Here is a 12,000-nt window from a genome sequence, read left to right on the forward strand (position 1 = left end):
GAGACTTCTTTCCTAGACTCCAGGTTGGTGCATCAAAGGAAAACTCTATGGGCTCAGTGACTGGCATGAACGTCCTTCCTGGAACTTGAACTTGAATCATCCAGCCGCTCTTCTTCAGGTAAAGTGGCGTTGTAAGTCCCGGTGAAGCTTGGTACTCCTATGTTCAGATATCTAGTGACTTCCTTCAAGTGACGTCCAAAGGGTGTATCTTCATCCGGTTGCGTGAACTTGTTCCTTGCATCCGCCATCCTAAAAGAGTAGAAAAGATGAGGAGTCAGAATGAGAAGAGTGAGTAGTGATCTAGGCTTTAGCTTAGTGGTCGTGTCCTACAGTCAGCGTGTGCTCTGATACCATCTTGTAGCGACCAGACCTCAAACGGTCCAATCTCTGTGCTCCGGTGTCATCCCTGGATCAGTAATGCTGACACCACACAGTACTTGAAGGATTTATAACAGAGTAGCAATCACACACTTATTACATCAGTGTCTCAAAAGAGAACTTATTACAATAAATATGGCTTAAGGCCATCTAATAACGATAACAGCGGAAGGCTTGGAAGATAAGTGAGTCCATCAACTCCAACGGCATCACTGAGTATAGAACCACGACCTAAAAGCACCTTACTCGTCATCTGAAAAGTCTGCAACATGAACGTTGCAGCCCGAAACGGGTCAGCACATGGAATATGCTGGCAATGTAACACATAGAGAGCAATGAAGAATAAGACTATACTACATGCATATTTGGCTGGTGGAAAGCTCTATGGTTACAGTTTTGCATAAAGCCAATTTTTCCCTACTGCAAAGGAATAAATTTTATTTAACTATCATGGTGGTTGTTAAACATTGAGAGTGTAGACACCCTCTCAATCCCAATTAAACATCATCATTAAAAACCCAACAAATTAATTAGAGTAACATGATGAGATTCACATGATAATCCAAGTACTAGATACTCAAGATGTCCATAACCGGGGACACGACTAACCATGATTAGTTTATACACTCTGCAGAGGTTTGCGCACTTTTCCCCACAAGACTCGATCTCCTCCGTTGGGATTCTCGCACTACATGGTGTTTGAGAACGGATGACTGAATGGTACTACACAACCTTCTTCTTGTAGACGTTGTTGGGCCTCCAAGTGTAGAGGTTTGTAGGACAGTAGCAAATTTCCCTCAAGTGGATGACCTAAGGTTTATCAATCCGTAGGAGGCGTAGGATGAAGATGGTCTCTCTCAAGCAACCCTGCAACCAAATAACAAAGAGTCTCTTGTGTCCCCAACACACCCAATACAATGGTAAATTGTATAGGTGCACTAGTTCGGCGAAGAGATGGTGATACAAGTGCAATATGGATGGTAGATAAAGGTATTTGTAATCTGAAATTATAAAAACAGCAAGGTAACTAATGATAAAAGTGAGCGTAAACGGTATTGCAATGCTGGAAACAAGGCCTAGGGTTCATACTTTCGCTAGTAAGTTCCCTCAACAATACTAACATAATTGGATCACATAACTATCCCTCAACATGCAACAAAGAGTCACTCCAAAGTCACTAATAGCGGAGAACGAACGAAGAGATTATGGTAGGGTACGAAACCACCTCAAAGTTATTCTTTCCAATCAATCCGTTGGGCTATTCCTATAAGTGTCACAAACAGCCCTAGAGTTCGTACTAGAATAACACCTTAAGACACAAATCAACCAAAACCCTAATGTCACCTAGATACTCCAATGTCACCTCAAGTATCCGTGGGTATGATTATACGATATGCATCACACAATCTCAGATTCATCTATTCAACCAACACAAAGGACCTCAAAGAGTGCCCCAAAGTTCTACCGGAGAATCACGACGAAAACGTGTGCCAACCCCTATGCATAGGTTCATGGGCGGAACCCGCAAGTTGATCACCAAAACATACATCAAGTGAATCACGTGATATCCCATTGTCACCACAGATATCCACGGCAAGACATACATCAAGTGTTCTCAAATCTTTAAAGACTCAATCCGATAAGATTACTTCAAAGGGGAAACTCAATTCATTACAAGAGAGAAGAGGGGGAGGAGAAACATAAGATCCAACTATAATAGCAAAGCTCGCGATACATCAAGATCGTGCCAAATCAAGAACACGAGAGAGAGAGAGAGATCAAACACATAGCTACTGGTACATACCCTCAGCCCCGAGGGAGAACTACTCCCTCCTCGTCATGGAGAGCACCAGGATGATGAAGATGGCCACCGGAGAAGGATTGCCCCCTCCGGCAGGGTGCCGGAACGGGTCTAGATTGGTTTTCGGTGGCTACGGAGGCTTCTGGCGGCGGAACTCCCGATCTATTGTGCGTTCTGGAAGTTTTAGGGTATATGGAGTTATATAGGCAGAAGAAGTACGTCAGGGGAGCCACAGGCCCCACGAGGCAGGGGCGCGCCCTAGGGGGGGGGGCGCCCCCACCCTCGTGAGCACCTCGTTCCAATCCGTAAGCACACATATGCCCCTGATGTTGACCCCTCAAACCTTATAAGTGATGAAGTTGCAACCAAGGCTGTAAAAAGATAATCAAATATGAAAATAAATGATACTGTGACATGGAATCACCATGTTGGTTGACCAACATTTGTAGTGATGGCAGCAACCCAATCATGAGTACTGATAACTCCTTCCTATTGTGTTCGGTTTATGGAAAAACCGTACCAGTTTATGAAAACACCGGATTATCCGATGTAACACTGGCGACTTGTAAGTCGAAACCAGACCGGGTTAATAAGCGTCGGATTATGCTTGATCATGTACTGACAACTTGTAGTTGAAAGTTGAGCCGGGTTAATGAACGCGGTTTATCAAAACCATTATAAATCTCATCAAAGGAGGAAACTTGGCAAATAAAAGCATATGAAAACTTGTAGTCGAGGCTTTTCACGGGCTGCCAGGCCCCAAATTCGAGGCTTTTCATGGGCTGCCAGGCCGCTGAGTTAAACCATTTTACAAAGCCTTTTAAGATGGACCTCAATCTTTAACCAATCATCGTTTTAACTTTGACAAGTTCAGGGTCTATGAGATTGACTTGTCAAAAGTTTGCGGGTCATACCAGGTTTACCTGGACGGAGTGGCTTACTTAAAAAGGCAGGCTAACCCGGGGTTTTAGGTGTATACACCAGGCTTCCAAGCCATGGCTTGATAGCCTATTACAAGTGTAGATTCTTGTTCATTGCGAAGCAAAGAATCCCCAAGCAATATTTTGAGTTGTGCTCAGTGGGTGCCTATGTTTGAGTTGTTCTTTGCAACACTCTCTTTGGCCCCTAAGTAATTTTTTTTGGCTTTGAGCCGATCAAGAGGTGTAGCTATGGTTCGAATACGACCAAGCCCCCAAGTGATTTTCTGGTGGCCTTGGCCGATCAAGAGGTGTAGCTATGGTTCGAAGTACGACCAAGCCCCCAAGTGATTTTTTATATAAGGTTGTACAAGCTGAATCAAGGGGTAAACCGGACAACAATTTATGAACAGAAGCCCCCATGTAATGATAACCCACAAGTATAGGGATCGCAACAGTTTCGAGGGTAGAGTATTCAACCCAAATTTATTGATTCGACACAAGGGGAGCCAAAGAATATTCTCAAGTATTAGCAGCTGAGTTGTCAATTCAACCACACCTGGAAACTTAATATCAGCAGCAAAGTATTTAGTAGCAAAGTAATATGATAGTAGTGGTAAGTAGCAAAAGGTAATGTAGCAAAAGTAATGTTTTTGGTATTTTGTAGTGATTGTAACATAGCAACGGAAAAGTAAATAAGCGAAGAACAATATATGGAAAGCTCGTAGGCAATGGATCAGTGATGGAGAATTATGCCGGATGCGGTTCATCATGTAACAGTCATAACCTAGGGTGACACAGAACTAGCTCCAATTCATCAATGTAATGTAGGCATGTATTCCGAATATAGTCATACGTGCTTATGGAAAAGAACTTGCATGACATCTTTTGTCCTACCCTCCCGTGGCAGCGGGGTCCTAGCGAAAACTAAGGGATATTAAGGCCTCCTTTTAATAGAGTACCGGACCAAAGCATTAACACATAGTGAATACATGAACTCCTCAAACTACGGTCATCACCGGTAAGTATCCCGATTATTGTCACTTCGGGGTTAACGGATCATAACACATAATAGGTGACTATAGACTTGCAAGATAGGATCAAGAACTCTCATATATTGATGAAAACATAATAGGTTCAGATCTGAAATCATGGCACTCGGGCCCTAGTGACAAGCATTAAGCATAGCAAAGTCATAGCAACATCAATCTCAGAACATAGTGGATACTAGGGATCAAACCCTAACAAAACTAACTCGATTACATGATAAATCTCATCCAACCCATCACCGTCCAGCAAGCCTACGATGGAATTACTCGCACGGCGGTGAGCATCATGAAATTGGTGATGGAGGAAGGTTGATGATGACGATGGCGACGGATTCCCCTCTCCGGAGCCCCGAACGGACTCCAGATCAGCCCTCCCGAGAGGTTTTAGGGCTTGGCGGCGGCTCCGTATCGTAAAACGCGATGAATCCTTCTCTCTGATTTTTTTCTCCCGAAACCAAATATATAGAGTTGGAGTTGAGGTCGGAGGAGCTCCAGGGGGCCCACGAGGTAGGGGGCGCGCCAGGGGGGCAGGCGCGCCCCACCCTCGTGGACAGGTGGTGGGCCCCCTGGTCTTCATCTTTTGCAAGGATTTTTTATTATTTCCGAATAGATGTTCCGTGAAGTTTCAGGTCATTCCGAGAACTTTTGTTTCTGCACATAAATAACACCATAGCAATTCTGCTGAAAACAGCGTCAGTCCGGGTTAGTTCCATTCAAATCATGCAAGTTAGAGTCCAAAACAAGGGCAAAAGTGTTTGGAAAAGTAGATACGGAGACGTATCAACTCCCCCAAGCTTAAACCTTTGCTTGTCCTCAAGCAATTCAGTTGATAAACTGAAAGTGATAAAGAAAAACTTTTACAAACTCTGTTTGCTCTTGTTGTTGTAAATATGTAAAGCCAGCATTCAAGTTTTCAGCAAAGATTATGAACTAACCATATTCACAATAACGTTAGGTCTCATGTTTACTCATATCAATGGCATAATCAACTAGCGAGCAATAATAATAAATCTCGGATGACAACACTTTCTCAAAACAATCATAATATGATATAACAAGATGGTATCTCGCTAGCCCTTTCTGAGACCGCAAAACATAAATGCAGAGCACCTTTAAAGATCAAGGACTGACTAGACATTGTAATTCATGGTAAAAGAGATCCAGTCAAGTCATACTCAATGTAAACTAACAGTAATGAATGCAAATGACAGCGGTGCTCTCCAACTGGTGCTTTTTAATAAGAGGATGATGACTCAACATGAAAGTAAATAGATAGGCCCTTCGCAGAGGAGCAGGGATTTGTAGAGGTGCCAGAGCTCGGTTTTGAAATAGAGGTGAATAATATTTTGAGCGGTATACTTTCATTGTCAACATAACAACCAAGAGATGGCGATATCTTCCATGCTACACACATTATAGGCGGTTCCCAAACAGAATGGTAAAGTTTATACTCCCCCTCCACCAACAAGCATCAATCCATGGCTTGCTCGAAACAACGAGTGCCTCCAACTAACAAGAGTCCCAGGGGGAGTTTTGTTTGCAATTATTTTGATTTGATTTGCATAAAGCATGGGACTGGGCATCCCGGTGACCAGCCATTTCTCGTGAGTGAGGAGCGGAGTCCACTCCTCTTGAGAATAACCCGCCTAACATGGAAGATACAGACAACCCTAGTTGATACATGAGCTATTCGAGCATACAAAAGATATTATTTGAAGGTTTAGAGTTTGGCACATACAAATTTACTTGGAACGGCAGGTAGATACCGTCATATAGGTAGGTATGGTGGACTCATATGGAATAACTTTGGGGTTTATGGAGTTGGATGCACAAGCAGTATTCCCGCTTAGTACAGGTGAAGGCTAGCAAAAGACTGGGAAGCGACCAGCTAGAGAGCGACAACAGTCATGAACATGCATTAAAATTAATCAACACCGAATGCAAGCATGAGTAGGATATAATCCACCATGAACATAAATATCGTGAAGGCTATGTTGATTTTGTTTCAACTACATGCGTGAACATGCGCCAAGTCAAGTCACTTAAATCATTCAGAGGAGGATACCACCCTATCATACCACATCACAACCATTTTAATAGCATGTTGGCACGCAAGGTAAACCATTATAAGCTCCTAGCTAATCAAGCATGGCACAAGAAACTATGATCTCTAGTTGTCATTGCAAACATGTTTATTCATAATAGGCTGAATCAGGAACGATGAACTAATCATATTTACAAAAACAAGAGAGGTCGAGTTCATACCAGCTTTTCTCATCTCAGTCAGTCCATCATATATCGTCATAATTGCCTTTCACTTGCACGACCGAACGATGTGGATAAATAATAATAATAGTGCACGTGCATTGGACTAAGCTGGAATCTGCAAGCATTCAATAAACAGGAGAAGACAAGGCAATATGGGCTCTTTTGTCAGATCAACAATAATGCATATAAGAGCCACTTCAACAATTTAATCATGGTCTTCTCCTATCGACCCCCAAAGAAAAGAAAAGAAATAAAACTATTTACACGGGAAAGCTCCCAACAAGCAAAAGAAGAACATGAAATCTTTTTGGGTTTTCTTTTTAATTACTACTACAAGCATGGAAAGTAAACTAATTAAAAGCTACAACTAATTTTTTTTTGTTTTTCTTAAGGTTTATTAAACACACAAGAAGAAAGCATAAAAAGGAAAATAAACTAGCATGGATGATACAATGAAAAAGTATGAGCACCGACATCTAGCAATGAGTGTGTGAACATAAATGTAATGTCGGTGGGAAATACGTACTCCCCCAAGCTTAGGCTTTTGGCCTAAGTTGGTCTATGGCCACGGCTGGCCTGGCGGATATCCATAATAGTAGTTGGGGTCGTACTGCGATGCAGCGGCTATCGCCTCCTGAGCTGCAGCGTGGCGACGAGCGGCCTCCGCTCTCCTCTCGTACTCATCTGCCTCCTCTCTGGTAATAACATATCTTCCTTTTGCCTGATAATCAAAGAAGGCAGGAGCAGGGAGAGTAATACAGACAGCACGACGTCTGTCAAAGATTAGTCGATACTGGAGAGGTGATTCATTCCTCTCAAAAACTGGTGGTGAACCATAGCATTAAAATCTAGGTAAGGGGAGGCAATTCAATATCATCCTCACGTATGGTTACACCAGAAAATCAGCTAAGGGTTGCATAAATTCCACCAAAGAAATCTCCATTAAATCTATTAAGTGCAACCTACGTGCAACAATGGCTCCCAAATTATAGATTTGTCTCCTAACACAGCACTCCTAAGAATACTGAGGTCAGGGACACACATATGACATGCTTCATCTTTACCATTTATGCACCTACCTATGAAGAGAGCAAAATAATGTATAGCAGGAAAGTGAATGCTCCCTATGGTAGCTTGTGTTATATCTCTAGATTCCCCCACAGTTATGCTAGCAAGAAAATCTCTAAATTCAGATTTGCGGGGTTCACTAGCACTACCCCATTGTGGAAGTTTGCAAGCAGTGGTAAAATCCTCTAAGTCCATAGTATAAGATTTTTCATAAAGATCAAACAGGACAGTTGGAGAATTACGTGAAGATGAAAATTCAAACCTCCTCACAAAGGAACTAGTGAGATTGTGATACTGGCTGCACTTCTCTTCCTCGAAGCTCACAAGATCAGCGTTACGCAAATATGCGTTAAATTCTTCCTTAATTCCCGCTCGATCCATAAAGTTCTCAGAAGGCCATTCACAAGGACGCACTGGAGCGTCTCTTGGTGGCTCTTCATCAGCATCACGCATTGCAAGCCTGGGTCCTTGCTTCCTTGAAGAACCACCTTGGAACATTTTCCTAAGCATATTTCTTCCTCTGAAAAATTCTGAATTTTTTTAGTAACTTCAAAATAAAAGTAAACCAAACTCAATAATATTGATAGCAACTACTCCTACAAGTGCCTAGGGCCTATATCATGCATCAAAACTACTTTTGACCATATAAATTTGACATGCAAGCTCAAGAACAGGGTCACCTAAGCAGCAAAAATTTGCAATGAATAAAGCACTAGAACAAAAACTAATTGGACCAATGGAGGAGTCACATACCAAGGAACAATCTCCCCAAGCAGTTTTGTGAGAGGTGCTTTGAGCAAGGAGATCGAAAATGGCAGCAAAATGAGCTTGGACTCGGGTTTGAGCTGGATATTTTTGGGTGTGGAGAGAAGAAGGAGTGTGTGGTGCAGGATAAGTGGAGGAGGGCCACCGTGGGCCCACGAGGCAGGGGGCGCGCCCTAGGGGGTGGAGCCCCTCCTGCTGTGTTCATCAAGTTCTAGAAATCCATATTTACAATTTACATGCACTTGAGAACTTTTGCTGTCGGTGTACTAGAGTAGGGGTACCCTAGTATCCGAACTTGTGCATGGGCAGTCGCAGCATCCCGCGGAAAGGCTTGCCGGGTGACCGCCAAGGTCCTCCGTGGTTCCCTGGAGCCATTCAAGGAGACAAGACCCCGGCAAGAGGAGCTTGCCGGGAAGGCCAACCAAGGCACCTCAAGACCCCGGCAAGAGGAGCTTGCCGGGAAGGCCCACAGGCCTCAAGACCCGAGAGGAGCTTGCCGGGAAGGCCACCAAGGCATCTCAAGGAACTTGCCGCGACGCGCCACGCGTCCCGGCAAGGCCCGGTGAGCGACAAGCTCCCGGACGCGACAAGACAACGACCGCGGCAAGGCGCTTGCGGCAAGCCACCACTCTGTGCCCGCGCTCCAGCACATCCACCAACGTGTCGCTCTGGGACCCTTCCAGGCGTACGTGGCGGGAGGCTGTGCAGCCAGCGGTGACGCGGTGGCAAGCGGCGCTGACAAGATTGCCATCGTGGCGAGCGGTGGCGTCCCTGACGGTCCCTTTTGCACTATTTAGGCGACGCAGACGGGCATTTAATGCCTTGTCCCCTGCCGTCAGGGTTAGGTATGATACACTGTAGCAGGTAGCTGTACCTACCGCAGCACCTTTCCATTTTTACCCTTGTCTACGTTGCCACCTGTCGGTGACCCCTTGAGCATATAAAAGGAGGCCCATGCGCAACGTAGAGGGGAGCGGTCAAGAACACTCACGCTCGGTCTCGTTAGCTGCTGGTGTGTACTGTAGCACTCCGCGCTCCCGAGCAAGAACTCAATACAAACCACAAAGCAGGAGTAGGGTTTTACGCATCCGTGCGGCCCGAACCTGGGTAAACTGCTCGTGTGCTTCGCCTCGATCCGCTCTTTGCACGACCTCCGCCCCCGCCGAACCGAAAGGGACTCGGCCCGCCGGTCCCATAGGTGTTCGTGGATCAGTCCCCCGACATCTTTGGCGCGCCAGGTAGGGGGCGTCGAGGTTGTGTGAACCAGATCCGGCGTTCACGCGAGCTAGATCTTCATCATCTTCATCGACATGCCGCCGAAGAAGAAGGCTTCGGAGGCGGCTGCTCCGTCCGCCCCGCTACCACCGGAGCAAACGGCTGATGGGGCGGACGCCGGCGGAAGAACGGGCGTCGACGAGGGAGCTCACGGTGCTGCCAGGTCCAAGGACAAGGCTGCGCTGCCCATCGGCGGCGTAGCCGGCTCCCACAACGACCGGGCGCACTCCAAGACCTCGGCGTCCGTACATGCACCGCGCCCACCTCAGAGGCGCGGGACCGGCAGCGTCACGGTGCTCATAGTACCATGCGTTTGCTGGACCAAGATCGAGCTGGTGGATCTCGGAGTGCTCCAGACCACCATACACGCCAACCTGCTGGCACGAGCGAGACACGGTCGCCTGGACGGGATACTGCTCCTTCTAACATAGTTAGAAGTCCGAGCATATCCCGCTCCTCGCACCATTCGCCACCACCACCCGCCACTGCCGCAGAAGCTTTGGCGCAAGCTCAACTGCTCCTAGGCTACCCTCCAACAGCAGACAAGATCGACGACTGGAGGGCCACCATTCAGAATCTCATCGGCTTCGCCAACGGCGACACTCAACGGCAGCCGAGCACGTCGCAACCGCGGCAAGTCAGCCAGGCACGAGCCGGTGGCGACAAGACCGGTGGGGGTGCAACCACTGTGCACTCTCCGCCCCGAAGGCCAAGATCGCCTACTCACCGGATCCACCTCGACAACGACTCCACCGCGTCATCAGAATCCACGAGCTCGCGTCGTGATCAGCGCCAAGTTTCTTCACGAACAACAACAAGAGCGCTCGTACTCGCATCGAGCGCAACGAGAAAGCGCGACGTCAATCAGACCAAGCGCGCCGGGCCCTCTGTCGACATGCATGCGCCAGGGGAACCAGGAGACTTGTCGTACGCGGTAGGTTGCCCTGCGTTCACTCGTGAGCTGCGGCAAGTCCAGTGGCCCAGCATGAAGAATTTCAAGCCAGACGTACCAGAGAAGTACGACGGCAAGTCGCATCCGTCGAAGTTCCTCAGCATCTACACCATCGCGGTGCATGCTGCCGGGGGACGGGCGACAGATCCTGCCAACTACTTCCCCCTGGTTGCTCAAACCCAACTCAGGTCCTGGCTCATGCACTGCCGGACAACTCCATATCCCCTGGGAGACCTATGCCATCAGTTTGCGGCGCCTTTACAAGGCGGCCACAAACCTCATGGCCAAGAGAGTGACCTTCATCTACTCGCCCAGAAGGAAGGAGAGCCCCTGCGCAAGTATATTCAGAGATTCAGCCGTGTGCAGCACAACATCCCAGATCCACCCCTGCCGCGGTCATCAGCGCGTTCCAATCAGAACGTGCGTAACCGCAGGGTGCGGGAGGAGATGGCGATGTGCAAGATCAGAGACGTCAGTGAGCTATATGCACTGGCCGACAAATGTGCACGTGCTGAGGAAGGGAGGAAACTCCCCGGAGAGAATGCAGGAGCAGGAGGATCTGACAGTGAGGATGGTGGCCCGGCAAAGAAAAACCGGCGGCGGAACAGGAAGAAGAAAGGCAAAGATGTGCTAGTCGTTGAGCAGTCCGGCAACGAAGGTGGCGCCAAGAAAGCCAAAGTTGGTAGCTCCGGCAAGGAGATTGCCGCATGCACCAACTGCCAGGCTGTGGCGGTCGCCGACAAGCAGGACGGCACCGACAAGCAGTACTGCAAGATTCACCGCACCAAGGGCCATGACCTCCAGAGCTGCAAGAAGGTCGAGCAGCTTGTCCAGCAGCAAAAGGCTGAGTACGAGCGACGCGACAAGGAGAGGGCCCAAGGAGGCTGGAGAATCCGGCAAGAAGCGCGCCGGCCGGGGAGGACGCCGCGGCAAGGCCAAGCAGCGGCAAGGAGACAGACCTCCCCGCGGCCGCGACAACGATGAAGACGACGACGACGACGAAGACATGGATGATGTCGAGACCAGTGAGCAGGAGTTCCAGAAAGCCACAGAGGTCTTGTGCGTTGACGGCGGTGCTTCTCTGCATACTTCGCACCGCCAACTCAAGCAGTGGGTGCGGGAAGTCAATGCAGAACCACCCTGATCGCACACACTGCGGTCGGGTGCTTGCCGATGTTGGTTTCACCAACTATCCGCAACCTCAAGGTCACTAAGATGTAGTTGACGGCGGGGCCGGCTTGAACCTGATCTCCTCCGCTGTACTCCAGAAACTCCAGATCCCTGACAGCGAGCTCGAAGAGACCGGCACATTCCAAGGAATCAACCCGGGAAGGAGCAAGCCGAAGGGGAAGGTCACGTTGCCAGTAACATTTGGCAGCGAGCTGAACTTCAGGACTGAGAGGGTCACTTTTGACGTTGCCGATATTCCATTGCCTTACAATGGGATACTTGGCCGTCCAGCACTCGCCAAGTTCATGGCAGCCTCTCACTACGCATACAACATGCTGAAGATGTCAGGCCCGATAA

This window comes from Triticum urartu, chromosome 2 (genome assembly GCF_003073215.2).
Source record: "Triticum urartu cultivar G1812 chromosome 2, Tu2.1, whole genome shotgun sequence".
NCBI classification, from domain to species: Eukaryota; Viridiplantae; Streptophyta; class Magnoliopsida; order Poales; family Poaceae; genus Triticum; species Triticum urartu.